Here is a 22,954-nt window from a genome sequence, read left to right as displayed (position 1 = left end):
TTCTAGATTAAGAAATTTATTGCAAACTGGACTGCAGAACTGAGTGAGGAGAGTAACACTACTGTTAGTTATTTTCCTTGATTTCCAAAGTTAATTTATAGAAGAAAGTAACTTTTAGGTTTAGGAGAAAAATCATGAAGATTGCGTAGCCTTTGGAAACACTGGGCTTACTTTTCCACATTCTCTTTCCACTGAGTTACTACTTCCATTTTCACTTCATATTTTTCCCTGATTATTTATCAAATAATTAGATTTACTGCATTTCTGGCTATCAGTGGAGAGCCACAGAAGTCCTGATGGCCTTGAATGACTTAAAGTACTTTAATAGGACAGTTTCAGCTTTTATTTTTTAAACAACATAATGACAAACTTTACTGAAACTACAAAATTTTTTGAAAGTTATGAGTAAATAGGAACATAATCTTTCTGGAGCAGAGAAGTCTATCCTTTTGCAATCAAAAATAGATTTCTAGTTTTGCCACCTAAGTATAAATGAGTATTACTTAGATAAAGTGACATTTTTAAAAATCACTACTAGTCACCTTGAGTCACTCATGCTAATCCCCTCTTACGAAGAATCTATTATACATGTTGCAGAAACATGATAACCAATACTCCTTATTTTCCATTTTTCTGCAGTGAATATTCTCTAACTAATCCTCTCAAATATGAGCCCACTGGAATATTTCAAAAAGAAGTTTGCAGAAATGTTTAAATGCCTTATACTCAAGGTATTATCTTATATAGTACGTAGAATATAAATATATCTTAGACTTTTATCTTAATTTAGTCAAAATCAGTTGATTATGAGTCATTAAACATGAAGCTTAATTTACTCATCTGACCTTCTAATGTACAGAATTTAATTTAAAAGAAGAAATCTGATTCAACCTCAATAAGGGCTAGATATTAATTTTTTAATTTGTGGTTTCTATCATACAACTTTAAACAAAACCTGAAACATATAGAGTTATGATGTATGTTCAATTATGTGGTTCTTAAAACAAACTATGAATATTGGCCCCTAAGGTAACAATTATAAATATTTTAGATCTTAGAAGTTTCAAGGCAATGAGTACATAACTACCCAACTGAGCATTTATATGAAAAGAATATTGATTTGGACTATGAGTTCAGTAACTTAAAATAATAGTTTTAGCAATGAAAGGAAAGGGGCCTTGGAGATATTACTAGATTATTAGAACATGCATAAAAATGCTTTAAAAGGAGTCAAAGGAATTCCAAACCAGACTGATGGGTATTCAGAATAAGGGAGCAGAGATTTTACCATCTGTTTTTTGACACATTTAATTCAGCTGGAGGAAACAGTCAATATTTTCTGCTAGTCTATGGCACCAAAATCTTAAAAATTTATCAGAATGTTCTATAAATGATGATAAGGAAAGTAGCAGACCCAGAAAGTTACCTAAGCTGCTGTATCCTATCTCTCATTGTCAAATTCCATCAAATATACATTAAACATTTACTATGGGCCAGTAATTTTACTGCAGATTTTGGCCATGAATAATTGTAGTAAAGACCTTCGCTTATAGTGTTACCTCTTACCAAGAAATTCAGATTATAAGAAAGAGTATGAGTGAATAAATTCTGAGCAAAGCCTGCAGAAAGTAAAATGTTTTAGATTTTGAATAATATAATGAAATACATTAGAAGGTTCCTGCAGTGTTGATAGAAAAAAATCTTTGTTGAGGTTATGGTGGAGTGTTGGGTCACACTGGGCAGTATTCAGGGATTATTGTTGGTTCCGTGTTCAAGAATTGCTGATGGCAGTACTCCTTGACAGGGTCTAAACCAGAGATAGCTAACCTGTACTAACTCCCTGGCCCCTACAAAGAACATTTTTGAGATCATGAAAGACAATGAAAAGTCTAGTATACAACATTATAGAAAAAGAACACTATAGAGGGAACAACCAGTGTGTGGCCCTGAGAAATCTGTGACCAGTAAGGCCTGGTACTTGGAAATTAGTCAGTTCTCTTTCTCTGAGCATTTCTCACCTATTCACAATGCATTGAGTCTGTGTAGACCTTCCCAATTAGGTTTACTGCATTTCTTAATCATATTATTCTTGCTTTTATGTTTCTTGCTTCATTAATACTTACATTGTTTCATATTGGAGCTCTTTTCCCCCTACCGTCCATATCTAAAACTCTGTTTATGAGTGTATTCCTGGCTTCTCAAACTCAGTTTATATTACCTCAATTCAACTCAGATTCAAAATGTTTCAATTCACTGGTCCATTACTACATATACACCATTCACATAGTTACTTTCATTCATTTTTTCAGGCACCTCACAGTGGTCATATATTTTCCCTTCCTATTTATATTTCCTGTATTACAAATTCTACATGAACATCAAGACACACCCTAATATCTAAGATGAATGTAGCCTGTTTCCTCAAACTCTTCCCTATTATGATAGCTTGGAGTATTTCAATGTTCTTTTATATCTACGCTAATTCTAGTGTGCTTAATTTATTTGTCTATTAATCAAGTTCTACAATACCCTTTACTTCAATATCAAAAATATTATTTGTGCTAACCTGAACACAGGTATGTCTGATGTTAAAAAGTCAAAAAGGCATAGGGATGAGGATTTTTAGGGATTTTGTTTTTGTTCAGGGGCTATGTCTAACTGTGCTCAGAACTTACTTCCGGTTCTGCAGTCAGAGATCACTCATAATAGTGCTCGGGGGAGCCAGATGCGATGCCAGGAATCAAAACCAGGTAACTTGCATTCAAGGCAAGCACCTTACCCACTGTCTAATCTTTCTTGGATTACATAGGCGTTTTTATTTATTTATTTAATTTAAAAAAAAAATTATTAGTGAATCACCATGAGGTACAGTTACAAACTTATGAACTTTTATGTTTTCATTTCAGTCAGACTGTGATCGTTTACCCGTCCCTCCACCAGTGCCCATTCTCCTCCACCAATGTTCCCAGTAAACTCCCACCACTTCAACCTGCCTCTGTGGCAGGGCATTCCTTTTTGTTTCTCTCTTTTTGGGTGTTGTAGTGTGCAATGAAGGTATTGAGTGACCATCATGTTCAGTCTATAGTCTACTTTAGGCACGCATCTTTCAACTCAATGAGTCCTCCCAACATCCTCTACTTGCTATTCCCTTCTCTATCTCAGTTGCCTTTTCCCCTAGTATGTGAGGTCAGTTTCCAAGATATGGGACAGACCTCCTGGTCCTTATCACTACTACTCTTGGGTAGTCTCCCATCCTGTTACTTTATATTCCCCGGATGAGTACAATCTTTCTACGCCTATATCTCTCTTTCTGACTCATTTCACTTAACATGATACTTTACATGTTGATCCACATATATGCAAATGTCATGACTTCATCTTTTCTAACAGCTGCATAGCTGTTTCTGACTCATTTCACTTAACATGATACTTCACATGTTGATCCACATATATGCAAATGTCATGACTTCATCTTTTCTAACAGCTGCATAGTATTCCATTATGTATCTCATTTGTTTGGGGGCATTCTGAATTTTTTCCAGATTTTGGCTATTGTAAACAGTGATGCAATGGACAATCAAATGCAGATGTTATTTCTACTATACATTTTTGCCTCTGTGGGATATATTCCCAAGAGTGGTATTGCTGGGTCAAATGGGAGCTCAATTTCTCATTTTTTGAGAATTGTCCATATTGTTTTCTAAAAGGGCTGAACCTGTTGGCATTCCCACCAGCAGTGAAGGAGAGTCCTTTTCTCCCCATATCCACACACATGTTGCTTTTGTTCTTTTGGATATGGGCCGTCTCTGTGGTGTGAAATGATATATCATTGTTGTTTTAATCTGTGTCTCCCTGATGATTAGTGATGTAGAACATTTACTCATGTGTCTTTTAGCCATTCAGATTTCTTCTTTGAGAAATTTCTGTTCATTTCCACCCCCCATTTTCTGATGGGGTTGGATGTTTTCTTAATAGTTCAACCAGTGCCTTGTACATCCTTGATATAAACCCTTTATCAGATGGATATTGGGTGAATATCCTTTCCCATTCTGTAGACTGTCTTTGTATTTTGGTCACTGTTTCTTTTGAGATGCAGAAGCTTCTTAGTTTAAGATAGTCCCATTTGTTTATCTCTGTTTTCACTTGCTTGGCCAGTAGTGTGTCATCTTTGAAAATTCCCTTAGCTCCAATATCATGGAGGGTTTTGCCAACCTTGTCATCCATGTACCTTATGGATTCTTGTCTGATATTGAGATCGTTAATCCACTTTGACCTGACTTTTTTATATGGTGTTAGGTAGAAATCTGAGCCCTTTTTTTTTTTTGCATGTAGTTGCCCAGCACCATATGTTGAAGAGGCTTTCCTTGCTGCACTTCACATTTCTTGCTCCCTTATCAAAGATTAGATGATCATATATTTGAGGGTGTGTGTCAGGATATTCAACCCCGTCCCATTGGTCTGTGGGTCTGCCTTTGTTCCAGTACCATGCTGTTTTAATTATTACTGCTTTGTAGTAGAGATTTAGGTTGGGGAAGGTGGTTGCTCCTATCTTCTTAATCCCAAGAATTACTCTAGCTATTTGTGGAGGCTTATTGTTCCATATGAATTTCAGGAGTGTTTGCTCCATTTCTTTGAAGAATGTCATGGTTATCCTTATAGGGATTGCATTGAATTTGTACAATGCTTTGAGGAGTATAGCAATTTTGACAATGTAAATTCTCCCAATCCATGAGCAGGGGATATATTTCCATTTCCTTCTGTCCTCTGTTAGTTCTTGAAGTAGCATTTTGTAGTTTTCTTTGTACAAGTCCTTTACCTCCTAAGTAAAGCTGATTCTGAGGTACTTGATTTTCTGAGGCATGATTGTGAACAGGATTGCCTTTTTCATGTCACTTTCTTGTCTCTCATTATTTGTGTATAGGAAAGCCATGGACTTTTGGGCATTGATTTTATAGTCTGCAACTTTTCTATACAAGTCTGTTGTTTCTAGGAGTTTCTTGGTAGAAGTTTTAGGGTTCTCTAAGTATAGTATCATATCCTCTGCGAGTAGTGAGAGCTCGATTTCTTCCTTTCCTACTTGAATTACCTTAATATCTTTTCCTTGCCTAACCACTATTGCAAGTACTTCCAGAACTATATTGAAGAGAAGTGGAGAGAGTGGGCATCCTTTTATTGTCCCTGATCTTAGAGAGAAGGCTCTTAGTTTTTCTCCATTGAGGATGATGCTTAGACCTAGGCATTTTTTTAAATGTCATTATATTTGTCAGTCATATTCTTCAAAATTATATAGAAGACTTATTATAGGATATCCTATAATAAAGAAAAATGTCTCTCCAACTCATGTCCCAAGCTCCTTCTCAGAAATATTTGTGAAATGTACATTAGCTCTCAGCTTCATTGATTCAGAAAAAGGAAACCTCAGAGGTAACACTACAAAGGCAAATTAATAATTTTGTGAGTGATAAATGGAATTACATAGAAATAGATCAGCGAGCTGTCTAGCTTGCATGGGACAGGGAGAGCAAGGAAACAAATGCATTTAAATAAGTGTCACACCTCATATAACTATTAAGAAATTCAGAACCACCTATATGAGAGCCACTTGCTGTAAAAAATTGCAGAGACATGCAGGAGGGGGTGATGTGATGTGTGTGTGTTCATGGGCTCTTGGGGCGGTGCTCTCTTTCTCTCACCACTCACATTTGGTGCTCTCAAGTCTCTGTGTATAGACCAGATTGGGATGGCTCCTCTTTGTGCTCTGCTTCTGTTTGTGCTGCCGTGCTGTGCTCTCTTCTGTCTGTCTCTCTATCTCTGTCTCTGTCTCTGTGTCTTCTCTCTGCTCCTTTGTCTTCTCCTGTGTCTTCTCTGCTGCTTCTGTTCTGCCTCTGTCTTTCTGTCTTGCCTCTGCCCGCTTCTGTCTTGCCTCTGCCCCCTCTCCCGCTTACAGTCTTAGTTTATATAGCAATTACATAGGGTGGTGATACAAAGGTGGGTTGATCACTAGCAAATCAACAAAGACGGGTAAGACCATTTCTCCAGGAGATTAACAAAATTTCATCTAAGGAGATTACTCCTTACTAGGATACTCCTTACTAGGAAATCTGCTCAAGGGTGGGGTCCAAACAAGGGTGTGTGGCTTTCTTCCTATTTAAGCGGATTCAGCTAGTAATCTGCTTAAATAGTTATAGTAAAATGACTTCTAATATTTCTAGCAATGTCATTCTGTATGAGCACAGTAAGAGATATATCAGACTTAAAGTTTTGTTCTTTCTGAGGACATCTCACTATATATTCCAGACCACAGCCCTCAGGTCAGGTTAGTCTTCCTAACCCCAGCAGGGTCCTAGTCTCGTCGTTACTTTTGGATCATGAGAGCATTTGTCTATGACCATGTTCTCAACTTATAGTTGAGTATTATGACACTTGGGCCTGGCCCATTTCGATGTCAGGGTAGCTCACAGCTTGCCCTGGGTCCATTCTGTCCCTCATCGGGACCCTGTTTTTGGAGTGCTAGGAACTAAGGGCAACTGAGTTGAGAAAGCAGATGCCTGGGAGTAAATATTATTGGACTCAATCAGCTCCCAAGTTACAAACCATAATATTAACTTTCTTCCTGTGTCCATACAGAAAGGACGTTGCTTTAAGGTAAACTAAGTTCCCTGCGGCAAGACTAAAAGGACAAACTCCATGTCATCCTACAACTTGCTGATGCCAGTCTTGCTAATTATAAAATTATCCTTGGAAAAAAGAAAGTTTTTTGAAATATAGTATTAGTGCTTGAGATTATGGATTTCTTTTTACTTTTGTCGTAATTTTAGTAAATATTGTTGTTGAAGATGGAAAGATCGGGTCAAATAGGGAAATTATTTGCAGACTGTTTTCATGTCTAGACAGCTCTCACATCACCACCACTTGCTGGACAAAAGGGACACTTGTAGAATGTGGGGAAGATACCAAAAGTATCCATATTTCCAGGTCATATATACTTATTAAGAAGTCTTACTTCACACACTTCACCACCCTCGTTGGTCCTGAAAAAAAAAAAAAAACTATTGGAGATTTTCGTGACCCAGCCATCCTCTAGACCCAGACCATCCCAGTCTCCCGCAGTTCACCCCATAACTGCTGTCATGGCTAGCACCGCCATTCCAGAGTGCCGCTGCGCTTTTTTTCCATCCCAAGTGTGTGACCTTCCCACCTCCAAGCCGTCCTCTCCCATCCAGACCATCCCAGCAACCTAGCTACAGCGTGGTACGGGGCGTGGCCTCTGCGACATGGGGCGTGGCCCCCTCAGAACTGGGTGTGGCCTCTTGTGGGTCTGGCAGCTTATTTTTCTGATTTATGGTAATCTGGAGTAACATCTCAATCTTCATTGCCTAAATCCATGACTAACATCCTAGTTATCTCAAATACAATAGGCCAATAGCTCACTAGTTTATTCCAATTTCACCAAAATGCTAATGAACAGAAGAAGTTATACAAACCCAATCTAAAAGATCACATTCTTCAAAAGCTTCACTGGAGGCCTCACATAAGGAATAGAGGAACACCTGAGAGGAAAGACACGCTATAAAATGGGGGGGGGGGCAAACCACCATCCATCGAGCTCATTCAGAATCCTTTCTCGCTACAAGAGGGCATAGTGATAGTGAACTGGAAGGTCACACCTCCTTACAACCACAAGAGCATGAAGAAACAGAGCAAATCCTCACCACAATGAAAAGAGTCCAGAAGCCTCAATAGGTGTTACCCACAAACGTGAGCTCTCCAACAAAAAATTCAGAGATGAAATGCTGAAGATATTCAATGAATTCAAAGAAACGTGGAACAGACATCCAGCAAATTAAAAGAGGGCATGAAAGAAACAGTGGAACTGACAGAGGGGAAAATACAGGAATAAATGAGAGCAGAAATAAAAAAGCTACAAAAAGAAGTGTCACAAGTAAAGGATTTAGTTGAAGAAATAAAAAACTCAACGGGTTCCCTCAAAAGTAGAATAACTACAGCAGAAAACAGAATCAGTGAGCTTAAAGATGACCTCAGAAAGCCTATAGGAAACAATAAACAATAGGAGGAGACCTCAAAATAGCTAGAATCAAAGACCTACGGGATAATTTCAAGAGGAACAACATTAGAATCATTGGAGTTCCAAAAGGACAGGGAAGCAACCCCAATGAAAATCCCAAATACCCAAAGCAAACAGACACCACACAAAAAAAATAAATAAATAAAACTACAGGCCAATATCCCTGATGAACACAGATGCAAAGATTCTCAACAAAATATATTCTGGGATGCAAAAAAGCACAGTAGAAATGATATCTGTACCTATATATTCATTGCAGCACTGTTCATGATAGCCAAAATCTGGAAACAACCCGATCACTGTATGACTGAAATGCAAACATGAAAGTTCATAAATTAGTAACTGTACCTCACAGTGCTTCATTTTCAGCACTCATCTTTCAAACCAAATGGGTCCTTGCAACATCCTTTACTTGGTGTTCCCTTCTATATCTGAGCTGCCTTTTGAGCTGGCCACAAACTGGCCAGCATGTGAGGTCAGTTTCCAAGCTGTGGAGTAGACCTCCTGGTAGTTATCTCTACTACTCTTGGGTGTTAGTCTCCCATTCTGTTATTACTTTATATTCCACAGATGAGTGCAATCTTCCTACCTCTATCCCTCTATTTCTGAGCTCATTTGACTTAACATGATAGTTCCATGTTAATCCACTTATATGCAAATTTCATTACTTCATCTTTTCTAACAGCTTCATCTTATTCCATTGTGTAGAGATATCAAAGTTTTTTTAACCAGTCACTTGGGTTTTTTCCAGATTTTGGCTATTGTAAACAGTGATGCAATGAATATACAAGTGCAGATGTCATTTCTACTATACTTTTTTGCCTCTCTGGGATATATTCCCAGGAGTACTATTTCTGGGTCAAATGGGGGCTCAATTTCTCATTTTTTTGAGAATCGTCCATACTGTTTTCCAATAGGGCTGGACCAGTTGGCATTCCCACCAGCAGTGAAGGAGAGTCCCTTTCTACCCACATTGCGCTAACACCGGTTGCTTTTGTTCTTTTGTGTGTGGGCAGTCTCTGTGGTGTGAAATGATATCTCATTGTTATTGAGGAAACTGAACTCAGAGATATTTTAACCCATTTTGAAATTTGCCTTCTCTCTGTGTACCCTCACTGGTCATAGTTCTGAATTTTCTGAAAACAAATACTTTCCTTTCATTTTCATACCGAGGTTTCCCCAGCTCTATTTCTGCCATCCACTCCTCTTGCTTCCCCTGCTACAATATGGCATTGCCTTAAGTGTGCTTCCCTTTGAAACATTTGATGTAAAAATTATCAACTTGACTGAATATAGGACAATAGTTATATTATTATAAATTTTAATAAAAAACATTGTATTACTATTGAGACAAATTAAATAGAGATGTACTTCTACAAAAATGACTGTCATATTGCTAACTGCAAAATATAATAAATGCTGTATATGAAGCCATACACATGCACATGTATTCAAATACACAGAAAAATCAGAAAAAAAGAGATTCAGGAAGGTAAACTACCAAACTCCTGAGTGTGATGCCTTTGGAAAAATAAATGAGGAGTATGAGACTCTGTCAAGTTTTCCTCTATGTATTTTTATGTCCCCTAGATTAGTTATAGTGCAAATATTAATAGACATTATTAGCACATTTTTAAATGTGTAAATATGAAAAAAACTTCATCCTATCCACAGCTTTACTTTTCTTACAAATACATAACTACTTTTCTCAACATTTTGAGCTCCCTGAGAGTAAAATATCTCAAGCTTTACAAGTCTAAACCTCTATTTCTTTGATTTGTCCATTTTTCTTTGACTGTACACCTGAATATCCTCTTCTGATCTTTTCTAGTACCTTACTTTAATGTTGTGAAACTCATCCAATTTTCCTTTCAGCACATATACCCGCTATTATTCCAATTTCAAGAGGGTTAACTATCCACTTTCTCATTTCTAGGCTATTGCCCACCACATTCTCCTCATTTTATTCCTAGTTAAATGGTATTTTGACCTCTACTACAGATAATTTTTCTCTATCTGTCACTTTAATAATAGGATTTCTTAGTTTGCTGAGTATTTCTTTCTTAACTTTACATTCCCTCCATGAAGCCCTCATTTTCTCTTGTGATTTAAGAAAAAAGCCACAATAAAAGAAAAAAACAGAAACTCTATAATGTTAGAAACCATTCACAAGTCTTTATTTCAGACGAAGTTTCAGATGCATGTATACAGTTGTCGCCAGGTGACTGCTCAGATATTTCAACCTCATTGTTTTCAGTACCATGATCTTTTTAACTTTTCCACAAGTCTGTTCTTTTGCAAATATTTATCATCACTATCACAGGAATGGTCCTATCATCCTCTAGTTTTCAAGCTAGTGGATTTTCCAAATGGAATTCTCCCTCTATGTTTTTATTTAAATTATTCCTCTTTGTTTTTACAGCAATTTATTTACCTATTCCATATATTACTTCCAAAATATTTTTTAAATCATCATCATAACTTGCCTGGATTTTTTTAACAGTGTGTAATTGCTCTCATTTCTGCTCCCCTATGGGGGCTTATATTTCCTTTCTTTCCCTGTTAAGCTTTTAATTTTTTCACTAGTATTTAGGCTTAAATTTATAATAAACTTTCAGGCAAATAATACCCACCAACACAGAGGTCAGCACACTGTATATAAATGGTTAGATATTTCAAATTTTTCAGGATGTAGTTTTTTCTTGTAAGTAATGGCTTGTCTTCTGCAGTACAGAGTAGCAATACACTATACTAAAATGAATGGTTGTGGCTGTATGCCACGAAAACCATATCTGCAAACTAGGTATTGACTCATAAAGCATATTGGCCATGGTGTGTCAGTTTCTGACTAAAGAGGAAATAAGAATACACTGATGATCTTCCAATGTTGACTAAGTTATTAAAGAGAAAATAATTTATATATTGCATCACAGAGTTAACCAACCATGCCCTATTGTCTGCCAGACCCTGTTGTCTGCCAGACCCTTAGGTTAGCTATAAAGAAGTTTATGCTATTTCCATGCTATGCATTCTAAAGTGTACCAACACTTTAAAGGGAGCAAGGAGGTCATACATGTACAGGACTTTTATGTGAATCATCTCATTTTCTTGTGGGGAAAATGTTAATAGTAATAGACCTTAGCAATTACTGCCCCACACACAATATGTTGTCAAGTTTCTGCAGACTACAATATTTGTAGAGAACAATTATGGAGGAAAATAATTCTATAATATCATCACATGTGAACTTTAAACACAGTATGTTTCTATTTATTTTTTGTTTATATAAGTAATGAAACACATAGAAAAAAAGGGGATTTAGAATACATAATTAGTATTACTAAGCCTTTATTTTTTCTGTACTTAGATTTTCAAAATTGTAGCCAAAGAAGAAGAATACAGAAATGAAGGAGGAAAAGAAACAGAAGAGAAAAAATTTTTAAAAAATTAGAAAAAAGTAGAAAAAAATAGAGGAGAAAGGTGAGAGAAGAAAAGAAAGGAATGAAGGAAGATAACAAGAGGAGCAGGGGAAAAGGGGAGAAGGAAAAGTAAAAGAGTGCAAAATGGCCAAGATGGAGGGACTGTTAAAGAACCTGTGCCAAATACACAGTTGGTGTCTTTCAGTCTAAATGACTACTTTATCCCCTGAGTGACTAAATATGAAATATATTTACCTACACTAGGTATCTAGCCTATATATCTCTCATAAACCTCTCAAGCACTAGCAAATTACATGATAATTATATAAACACTTTTATGTTTCTTTTACCATATACTACTTCCCTGAACATAGAATCAGGCATTAACAATTCTTGTTATCTTCAGCCCACCTGTGATAGGTGGCCTTAATATCAACTCTGTATCTGAGTTTTCACCTTTGTCATATGGCTTGGGGGTTTCTCTCCACAGCATTAACAGTCAGGCTCCTTGATGCAGCTTTTCACCCTGTAATTTTGTTTGACTGAAAAAAAGCCCAGAGAGGTGAGGAGTGCATTTCCAATTCCAAACACTAAGAAGATGAGTGTTTTTTGCTTTCTCTATTTAGAATCACCATTAGAAGACCATGGATCCCAAAATTAGCGTCCATGGGAAAAGGCATAGTGGTAGCTTAGTGTGCTACTGAGCCCCAACATTTGAAGAGCTGTTCACCTGAGTTCAACAGAGAACCACCAAGCACCTAATCTTGAGGCATAAGTTTAAAAAACAACTGTTTATAAAGACTGAGTTTAGGAATGGATTATCACTAACAGTTAGTGATATACAACTCCAAATCTTTTTAATCGCCAAGTGTATGGCAGGTAGTCAGTGCTCCATAACAAGCTATTGGAAAACCTAAAGAACCTTTCAACTCCAGTCTTTAAGCCCCCATCTCATAAGCTTATTCTAAGCAGAGAGCCCTTCTTTCCATTTTGTCTAGACTTGGTAGTCCAGATAACCTGGTTTCTGAAATAGGACAAGTCTCTGGAATCTTCCAATAATAGATTTTCAAAATCACTTCCTAAGATTTTTTTTCAAGAAAATAAAAACATAAAACAGATGAATGCCTGACAGTCTCTCATATGCAGTCATTTTTTTCCTTTTGCTTTCCTTTTGAGCACTGCAGCAATGAATTCTTTGTCCTATCCTATGTTTTCTCAATAAGCACTGAATAGCTGTTGGATCTACACAAAAATAGAAGAGGATTTATTTATTTTTTTAGAAAAATTTATAATGATATTATTTAAATTTAACAAGTCATATATGTAATGATAAAAATACATGTACATTGATCCATGCTGACATACCAAAAAATGGTATGTGGTACTATTAAATTAATAGCTAATATTTTCTATAGAAGTAAAACTTCCAACATTACAGACCCTGTCTCCAATTATTTTACATCTAATAGTTTTTTTTTTTAATTCTTTTACTGATTCACCATGTGGAAAGTTACAAAGCTTTTAGGTTAAAATCTCAGTTATACAATGCTCAAACACCCATCCCTTCACCAGTGCACATATTCCACCACCAAGAATCACGATATACCTCCCCCCTTCCTCCCACCTCCCCAGCCCCCCACCCCGCATGTGTAACTGGTAAATTTCACTTTACTTTCACTTTACTTTGATTACATTCAATATTTAAACAAAAAATTCACTATTATTGATTTGGAGTTTCTCCCCACTAAATTCGATCTGCTGAAAAGAAAGCATTTGGCAATTTGTTTTCCATTGCTGAGAATGAAGAGATATGAGGTCAGGAGGCCGCACCAGCAGCAGCATAGTTTTGGATTTCTGTATTTTAGTATTTTAGTAACTAAGTCCAGAGAAATGTCTGCCAGGAATCGCAACATTGTAAGCTTGTACCTCTCAGCTACTTTATATTCCACATATGAGTGCGATCTTTCTATGTCTGTCTCTTTCTTTCTGACTCATTTCACTCAGCATGATACTTTCCATGTTGATCCACATATATGCAAATTTCATGACTTCATGTTTTCTGACAGCTACGTAGTATTCCATTGTGTAAATATACCAGAGTTTCTTTAGCCAATCATCTGTTTTCGGGCACTCTGTTTTTTTCCATATTGTGGCTATAGTAAACAGAGCGGCAATGAACATGGAAATGCAGATGTCATCTCTACTATACCTTTTTGCCTCTCCGGGATATATTCCCAGGAGTGGTATTGCTGGGTCAAATGGGAGCTTAATTTCTAACTTTTTGAGAATCGTCCATATTGTTTTCCAAAAGGGCTGAACCAGTCGGCATTCCCACCAGCAGTGAAGGAGAGTCCCTTTCTCCCCACATCCACGCCAACACCGGTTGCTTTTGTTCTTTGGAGAAGAGGATTTATTTTTAAATCCTGGAAATAAATGACAATCAAAGAAACAAGCTATATGAATGTATGGGACCCAGTAAATAATAGTACTTAGTTTGTAACAAAACAGGCTTATATTACATAGTGAGAAAAATGAATAATCAATCTAAACACACACACAAAGAGGAACTGAGATTTTTAAGTAAAGAAAAACAATTTAAGAGTTAATAAATTTTGAAGAATAACAAAAATGAGTAAAAATTAATAAAATAGAACTTAGAGGGGATTAATGAAATGATTGTTAAACCATTAGGTTCACTGAGAGGAAGAGAGAAGGTGGAAAAATCCTAATAAACACTTCAAAAATGAAAAAGGGAACATTAAAGCAGTACCGGAAAGCATAAGGGATCAGTGAAGACTAAATAAACAACTTTATATCAAGCACCAAGTTGAAGACTCCAGAAGAAATCTAGACAAATTCCTAGAACCCTACAACTAAGTCTCAAACCAAATTCAACAAAACATTGAAAGTTAAATATTAGGACAAAATGGGATTTACTCTATTACTGCAAAGCTGAATCAACAGGGGCTGGAGTGATAGAACAGCAGGTAGGGCATTTGCCTTGCACTTGGCCAAGTTGGGTTCGATTCCCAGCATCCCATATGCCACCCCCACCCCAGCACCGCCAGGAGTAATTCCTGAGTTCATGAGCCAGGAGTAACCCCTGTACATCACCGGGTGTGACCCAAAAAACAAACAAACAAACAAAAAGCTGAATCAACAAAATACATGACCATATCAATCAACAAAAGAAAAAAATCCTATGATGATATTGTCAAAGGAATCCTGAGGAGTGTGGAATGTGGGGGTGGGTGAGTACAGTGTGGGGGGAGAGGGTCTTCTCTGAACTGACACCTAACATTCCCCCACACAAGAACCAGAGCCAAGCAGCCACGGGAAAGGAATGTCTTCAAATAGTATAATCCTGTTTCCTGACTCTTCCTGAGGGTTTGGAATATTTAAACCAGTCACCTTTTGTTCTCTGAGTGTGGAATTTGGATGCATGAATCTTTGAGCCTGTGTCAACAGCTTAATAAAGCTACTTTCTGAGAAGCCCTGGTGGCTCTGTGTCCTGTTGGAGCGTTCTGTACATTCCCAGTAGAAGAAAAGCTTTTGACAACATTCAGCATTCATTTATGACAAAATGCTCATTAAAATGGAGATTGGAGAATCAACAAGGTAAAGGCTACACAGAACGGTAAATTAATACTCTTCTTACTTAAGTCCTGATCTATTGGCTTTGGTACTGGAAAAATGATCCCAATTCTAAGGCTAAGAGGCAATAGGAAATTGTGTCAGTTAATCATGAGGACTAGAGATGCAATTTTTGTCTTGACTCCATTATCTTTGATTCACATACACACTCTTAACTCTCCAATTTATTCCTCCATGTTTATGGGCCTATTCACGATACCAACAAGAAGCCCAAACTGTCTACCTCCCAAGTTCCCTAAAGTGCAGCCTTGAGCAAAGTTTGCCACTCTTTTTGCATTAGCTAGCAATTAGAAGAGCATCAATGTTATTTGCCTTAGGTGATTATTGAATGAGTGTCCACTAACAGTGTCAGCCTTACTCTACAAAGCAAGTTATAAAGATTGACTGAGCTCTGAAAGCTAAGTTTTTGGCTTCTGGCTCAAGGCTGCCTCACCAACTTCCTTTTGTTTCCTCTGCAGATCAAGAAGGGGAGATATCAATGACAGGCAGGACATAGGACAGGACATTTCAGTCAGAGAAAGATGAAATTCAGGGACTGAGACTACACAAGGTGGACCTATTCCATTGCCCTAAAACAAAGATATAGAATTGTGGTTAAATACATTAATAATTTTTTAAAAAGTTTTAAGTATAATGTCTTCCCTGAAAGGTCCATGATAAGAAAGAAAATAAATTGTGTATCATTCACAAACACCTAGGCATAAGGAAAAGAAGAGAATTCCATTTCCTGAGTTGGAATACAGACAAACCTAAAACTGGGGTGGGTAAGTTGACTTCATAGGAATTTTTTAACTTTCTCTGGCGTCAGGCCTTTGTACATAGATGAATCCTAATTGCTAGGGCATTGCCAAAGAACAATAGGAATTTAAACTTTAGATTTATTTTTTTTTCTTTTTCAGTTTTTTCCAGGTCACTTGTTTCCGCTGAAGCTTCTGCTCTTCTGAGAGGACCCAGCCTTCTCTGTCGGGACGGGCCAAAGTGCAACTTCTTATCAGATCAAATGTTGGCTCTAGTATTACCCACGTTGCACTATCAAAGGGATTCCACTCCCTGGCTATCTATCTACTTCCGAATGACTATTCCAATTATAGACTTTTGACTCAAAGAGACTTGAAGTAAACGGTGTTGTCAGGTCAAGTCACACAATTAAAAATTGACAAATGTTCTGGAATAAGATAAAATAGTTTAATGTTCTAAAAATATTTCTGGAAAATCAGTTGTTAAACATAGGCCAACATCTAAGCACCCCCAGCCCCAGTTGCAAACCCAGGCTGGTATACTATTCAAAGAACCAGAGGAAAAAGCACAGCACCTAGATCCGTTTCCTTCTTTGTTTAAGGGGGATAATCATTATGCAAAACGCTATATTACCTCATAGGAGAATAAATGTTAACCTTCAAAAAGAAAACCTGGACCACATGAAATGAGGAACAAGCCCAAAGTGTTAAAATGAAGTGTGAAATGGTTATGAACACCAAGAGCCATTTATTTTAGCTGAAAGCACATAATTTATTAAGAATGAACAAAAAAGGAAAGTCATCACTTTTCTTCCAGTTAATAATGCCTTACACTTCTCCTCTCCAAATGCTTTGTGCAGTGAAGTTCAGAAGATAAAAAAAAAAAAATCCTGATACAGCTTTTCCATCTGCAATTCTTAAAAGCTTATATGAATCTTTTCTTAGATTAAACTTAAAAGCATCAGCTGTATTCTCTGTTTGTCCCTGTGAGAAGGAATTAAAGTGTTGCAGAACTAAGAACATAGAGAGGTATTTCTTTTCTCTGGACACATTTCCTCACATAACCCCAAGGACAAGCATTCTCTAAAGAAATCTAAGAATAGCCTTTGCATTTTGCACACATGTATGGACCTCAGCAATCCATAATGGTCTGAGTGATTTTTGTCTCATCCATCTGATGAATCTGTTGCGAAAAAATTCCTCATGTATTTCTCATTTTCCTTTTACTTCATGGATAGATCTGCCTATGGGTTTCATGCTGTGAAGATTTGCATTCTATGGTATTAGTCAAGGTCAAAGTACAGAGCCTCTGTGTGCATTCTAAGCCCTTTCAAATGTGTGTTCACCCCCTAGCGTGATGCATTAAAAAAAGATACCTTGCTCAGAATCGACCCACAGTCTCCTGCATTTTGTTTGTCTTCTATTAAAGACTAAGCAGCTACATTTTCATTTCAAATTCCACATAAATGCTTTTAGAATTGCTTACATCTGGAGCTGTCTGAAGATAGAAAAAGAATTTGGTGACCTCCTTAGTTTTGCCCATTGCATTCACTTTTTTCTCTCATTTCTGTAGACATACAAATTGTGCCTGTGATCATTATATATAATATATATTCCAGAATCCTCCCCCCTAACATTAGCTCCCCCAAGTGTTATTGGATCTTCTCTCCAGATCTAACTCTTTTTATCAATATCATTACTGGTAAATAATAAAATAGCATACATGAGAATAACAACATCATGGTATATAGTAATTTATGTGTTGCAATCGGGTGTGGGGAGGAGAGAGACCTGATGATGATTTGGGCAGGAAGAAGGGGGAAATAAAATGGGAAGTGATTTAAATAAGTTGCCTAGAGGATAATGAGATAGTACAGGATTGGAGGTGCATATCTTGCAAATCTCAGCATGGCATATCCCTGAGCACTGAGCTAGGAATAAGGCCTGAGCACTGCCAGGTGTGGCCCAAAAACAACAAAATATTTTTTCTTTTAGAAATCATAATTACTACTCCATAGATTGTTGTGAGAATTATATTTCAAATATTTGTGGGATGCTTTACTGGCATATAAATGTAAAAAAGGAAAGAAAATTATATAATAGGTATTGCTCAATTATCTATGCTGGGAAAGGCTCAGCTAAGCATAAGATTCAGTCAACCAAATTCAGACAACTCTCCACTAGTATCAACCTCAAGCATAAAATAGAAGCCCAGAGCATGCAAGCCTGTATCCCGAGAAGGGCTAGATGCTCTGAGCAAACTGTTATTGACTGGAAGTCAATAGGACTAAACCTCTGATTGACTTGGTCTTAGCTTATTTTTCCTACTTCTGGTTATACCATAAACTCTAATGTCGCTTCAAGCTAGGAAATCAATGTAACCGAAATATTTGTAGACATGACATACTTTTGTTCTTAGACTCCAAACCTGACTCAACAACTCTCCTCTCAAAATGTTATTTTGTACAAAAATATGATTATTACAGGGTTGTAGGAGATCAAACCTGAGTCATCTGCGTGCATGACAAGCACTCTACCCACTGTCCTGTCTATCCAGCCCCAGTTGCCTGGAATTTTTTAACTAGAGCCTCAGTTTCTTCAGCTCTTCAGATGGACAACATCAGGGAGTGGCTCAAAGGGCTGAAGCACATGCTTTATATTTGGGGTGCCTGGGCTTGATGCCTGGCACTGCAAGGTCCCCTGAGCACCTCCAGCAGCAGTCCCTGACACTGAGTAGCCCTGAGCACTGTTGGGTGTGGTCATTTTAAAAAAGGGACAATTTCATTGTGTGTGAGCTAGAGAGATAGCACTGCTGGTAGGCATTTGCCTTGCATGTGGCCAACCTGGGTTCAATTCCTCCATCCCTCTCGGAGAGCCCAGCAAGCTACCAAGAGTATCTCGCCCATACGGCAAAACCTGGCAAGCTACTGGTGGTGTATTCAATATGGCAAAAACAATAACAACAAGTCTCACAATGGAAACATTACTGATGCCCGCTCAAGCAAATCGATGAACAATGGGAGGACAGTGCTACAGTGTTATTACAGGAATCAAAGATTTTATAAATATAATGATGGAGAAAACTAATATTCTTTTTAGAATTCACCAATCAGTCCATTCAAAATGAGTACCTACCTTTCTTCCTACCACCTTTCTCTCTCCCTCTTTTCCTTGCTCCCTCCCCATAATTGGAATTTAGATTGGGTTCTAAGAGAAAAAGCCTTTATATTACATTACAATACGAAATCCAAAAAGTCTGTTCTGAGGTTCAAAAGGGAAATCTCAGTTATGATGTAAGGATAAAAACCTTAGAATCAGGTAGAGCTTGCCTGCCAAGAAAACATGCAGATAATCAAATGATACAGTTATGGAGAGTGGTATTCATTTGGAGTTTTTTCCGTTTAAGTCATGGGGTTGCTTTATTATATCTGTTCTAGAATCATAGCAGTACTTGGAACGCAGAAAACTGTGCTAAGTATCTTGCTGCCCAGCCAGTTGAAAATAATAATAATAATAATAATGGACAAGGATATGTAAGACAGAAAAAAAAGGCACTAGATAGGTAGCTTCCTCTTGGGTCTCTTAGTTGTATAAAGAAAGTTGACAGAAGATGCAACAGTCCCCACACATGCAGCGGCTGAAAAGAAAGGCAAAGCCAGAGGGTAAAGAAAAACAAGAGGATGGGTGTGGAAAGGCAGGTGCACAGACTCTTAGCAGCTGAGTAGTGTGCCTCAGACCTTTTTCATTCAGGGAAGGAGAAACCCTGAGCTCCATTCATAGGAGGAAGAGAACTCTGGACTCTGTTCACAGGAAGGAGATAATCCTAGGCTCTGTTCCTGGGAAGGAGGGAGACCCTGACACAGGCCAATGCCCATAGCATAGGAGAGCACCAGGTAGATAACTTTCTCTTGCTTAGGCTGTTACATAAAATAACTGAAGTCAAATATGTATGGTGATAACTTTATATATGGTTCTTAAAGGAACCGAACAAACTAACAAAAAACAGCCTGAATATTCTTTGTTATAAGTATCCAGAAAAGTGGGAAGGTAGAGAATTCAATGAGTTGGCTAATAAAGTCATTGGGTTTGGAAAAAGATCAGAGGTTTGGGATAATTATTATTAGTTACTTTAGCACAGTCACTGTCACTGTCATCCTGTTGCTCGTCGATTTACTTGAGCGGGCACCAGGAACATCTACATGTGAGACTTGTTGTTACTGTTTTTGGCATGTTGAATACACCACGGGGAGCTTGCTAGGCTCTGCTGTGCGGGGGAGATACTCTCGGTAGCTTGCTGGGCTCTCCGACAGGGGCAGAGGAATCAAACCCGGATCGACCCTGTGCAAGGCAAATGCCCTGCCTGTTGTGCTATTGCTCCAGCCCAGTTACTTTAGCATAGGTAATATATTTATTTGTAGGCTCTGACCTTGGTAAAATATAAATCAAGGCAGATTTAAATAATTAAGAATTTTCATGAGAAAAAAAATCATTTCCAATTGGGCAGCATCAAACCAAAAGTAGTTAGGAATGTTTCCTCATCAGAAGTCAGGAGTGATTTTTATACAGCAGATAAAAGTCTCCCAAACATTTCATCTTTGCTGTCTATTTGTGATTAATTGACCATAACATCCTGATTTTCTTACTTAGGCAATTTATAGGCTTTTATTTTGGCTTGCTCATATAGGATGATGAAGTATTAAAACCATCTCAGTTAAGGAACCACTGAAGTTTAATGTGTTCTTATGAATTCTAGGATCACATTTTGGGCAGGAGTTGGCAGGCAGGTATAGGACAGACAAATCCATGGAACATATGTACATATATATGTATATGTGTACACATATACATATATACATATATATATGTTGTTGAATCTCCCGCCCCCGCACCAGGCTGACTTCACCAGAGTCCCCTCAGAGGGGAGCAGGTTGAGTTCCCCCCCACCAAATAGAGCCCCAGCAGCCCAAAACCTCCAGAACCCAGTCACAGCCATGCTCAAGCTCACTCTCCACAATCTCAGACGAGCCACACACATGAAGGAACCAGAATAGGAACCCAGGTATGCAGGACCCATGGCTGAGATCTCCAAGCCTGCTCAGATCAGGACTGGGCTTCCTCTACCCAGATTCCCAGTTTTCCAGTAGCTTGGCAGTGGCACCCACAAACTGCACCCAGAGCCATGTAATCTCACCATGGGCCAAGATCCAGAGACTCTAAAACAAGGCTCCCAGAAGAGAGCAATGCAGAGTCTCGCACGGCAGAACCTGGCAAGCTACCCATGGTGTATTGGATATATCAAAAACAGTAACAATAATTGGCCTCATTCCCCTGACCCTGAACGTGACAGGGATGAATGGAGAAGTTACTGGTGCCCGCTTGAGCAAATCGATGAGCAACGGGACAGCAGTGATACAGTGATACAGTGATATATATGTTGTATATGTATACATAATTTAAGTAGATAGAAGATGGTCACTAGAATAGTAGATATCATAGTGACACTGCCAAGGAACAGAATAATAGCATCTACAGGAAAATGGTCTCTTCCTTCTCCTCTTATCTCAATGCCATTTCATTCCTGTATATTCTACCTATATACATTTCAGTAGTGTTATCTTTCCTGCAAATAATATTATAATATCTATGTTAAAAAATTCTACTAAGTCTTGTTCCTCAAGTGATTTGATTGTTTAAATTAATCTGTGTAGGAAACCAGATAATCTTTGACCCAAGGAAAACATCAACTTTGTTTTCAGTTTTTTTGAACCTTCTGTCTTTGAGTGTTCATGTGAGATATTTTACTCATTTAACAAATGATTCAGAGCAGAATAATAGAACTTGGACCTGATTCTCATCAATATACATAACATCATATCAAAAACTTATTCTGAAATAATGAAGAAAAATATATTTTTTGTTCTTTTTGGATCACACCTGGCAATGCACAGGGGTTACTCTAGGCTCTGCACTCAGTGGACCATATGGAATGGTGGGAATTGAACCTGGGTTGGCCGCGTGCAAGGCAAGAGCCCTACCCGCTATGCTATTTCTCCAGTCCCGAAAAAAAATATTAACATCAGTTAATTTATGTAAAGATAGTTTGGGTCCCTTTATTATTTGCCCTTTATCAGTTATTCTCAGAACAAAGTTTTCACATTTGCAAATTTAGTTAAATATGAAAGATTGAAACCTGAAAATAAAATAACATTCACTATAATAGTATATTTTATTAGCATTCATTAAAAGAACAGCACATAAAAACATAGACTAATATATATTTCACTATAGAATATATCCACATAGTATGGTGGTATGTGGAGTAGTCCAGGTACCTGAGAGAATATAGAAACACAATCTAGACAAGAGTACAGTCATGGAAGTATCTACAACCTGGGTAAGCTTTGAGTCCTCTCTTGAGAAATGATGAGAAATTAGCCATTATTAGATTCTAGACAGAAAAAAATATGCAAGAGTAAGGAGACTTTGTAAAAGTGTGTGTGTGTGTGTGTGTGTGTGTGTGTCTGTGTGTGTGCGCGCACACTCGCAAAATAAGTCCCATTAATCCTGTAAATTGACTGTTAGGAATGAGTACAAACAGCTTAACCATGAGTATTAGACCTTAAGTCCATCCTCTAGTTATAGATTCTGAAGTCTTTATTTCCAAGTGAAGTTCCTAGGTATCCATCTCAGATGGATATTAGATATGTATTTAGTGGTGAAAATTATAATATTTAAAATGTCACCCTCTCTCCAAATAGGACTTTTCTTTAGCTTTGGAAACTTTACAAGCTCCCAAGATGGTCACAGCTAGGAATCTGCTTCCTGCTGAAGTGACAGCATCCAGTTCTCACTGACCATGTGGCTCCACTTCTGCCCTGGACAAGCTCCAGGCCATTTCCCTCCTCAAGACTTTCTGCTCATGACATAAGTAGGTCATGCCAAAATCATGGTGCAATATTTTGGAGACTGAGTCCATTTCCTTTTGTCCCAATTCATTCACTGTGTTAGTAGTTTTAGGAAATAAGGATATGAGCAAGCGGCCATGATGCCTCATGGTA

Source organism: Sorex araneus, chromosome 2, assembly GCF_027595985.1.
Source record: "Sorex araneus isolate mSorAra2 chromosome 2, mSorAra2.pri, whole genome shotgun sequence".
Taxonomy (NCBI): domain Eukaryota; kingdom Metazoa; phylum Chordata; class Mammalia; order Eulipotyphla; family Soricidae; genus Sorex; species Sorex araneus.
This window is presented reverse-complemented; position numbering follows the sequence as displayed.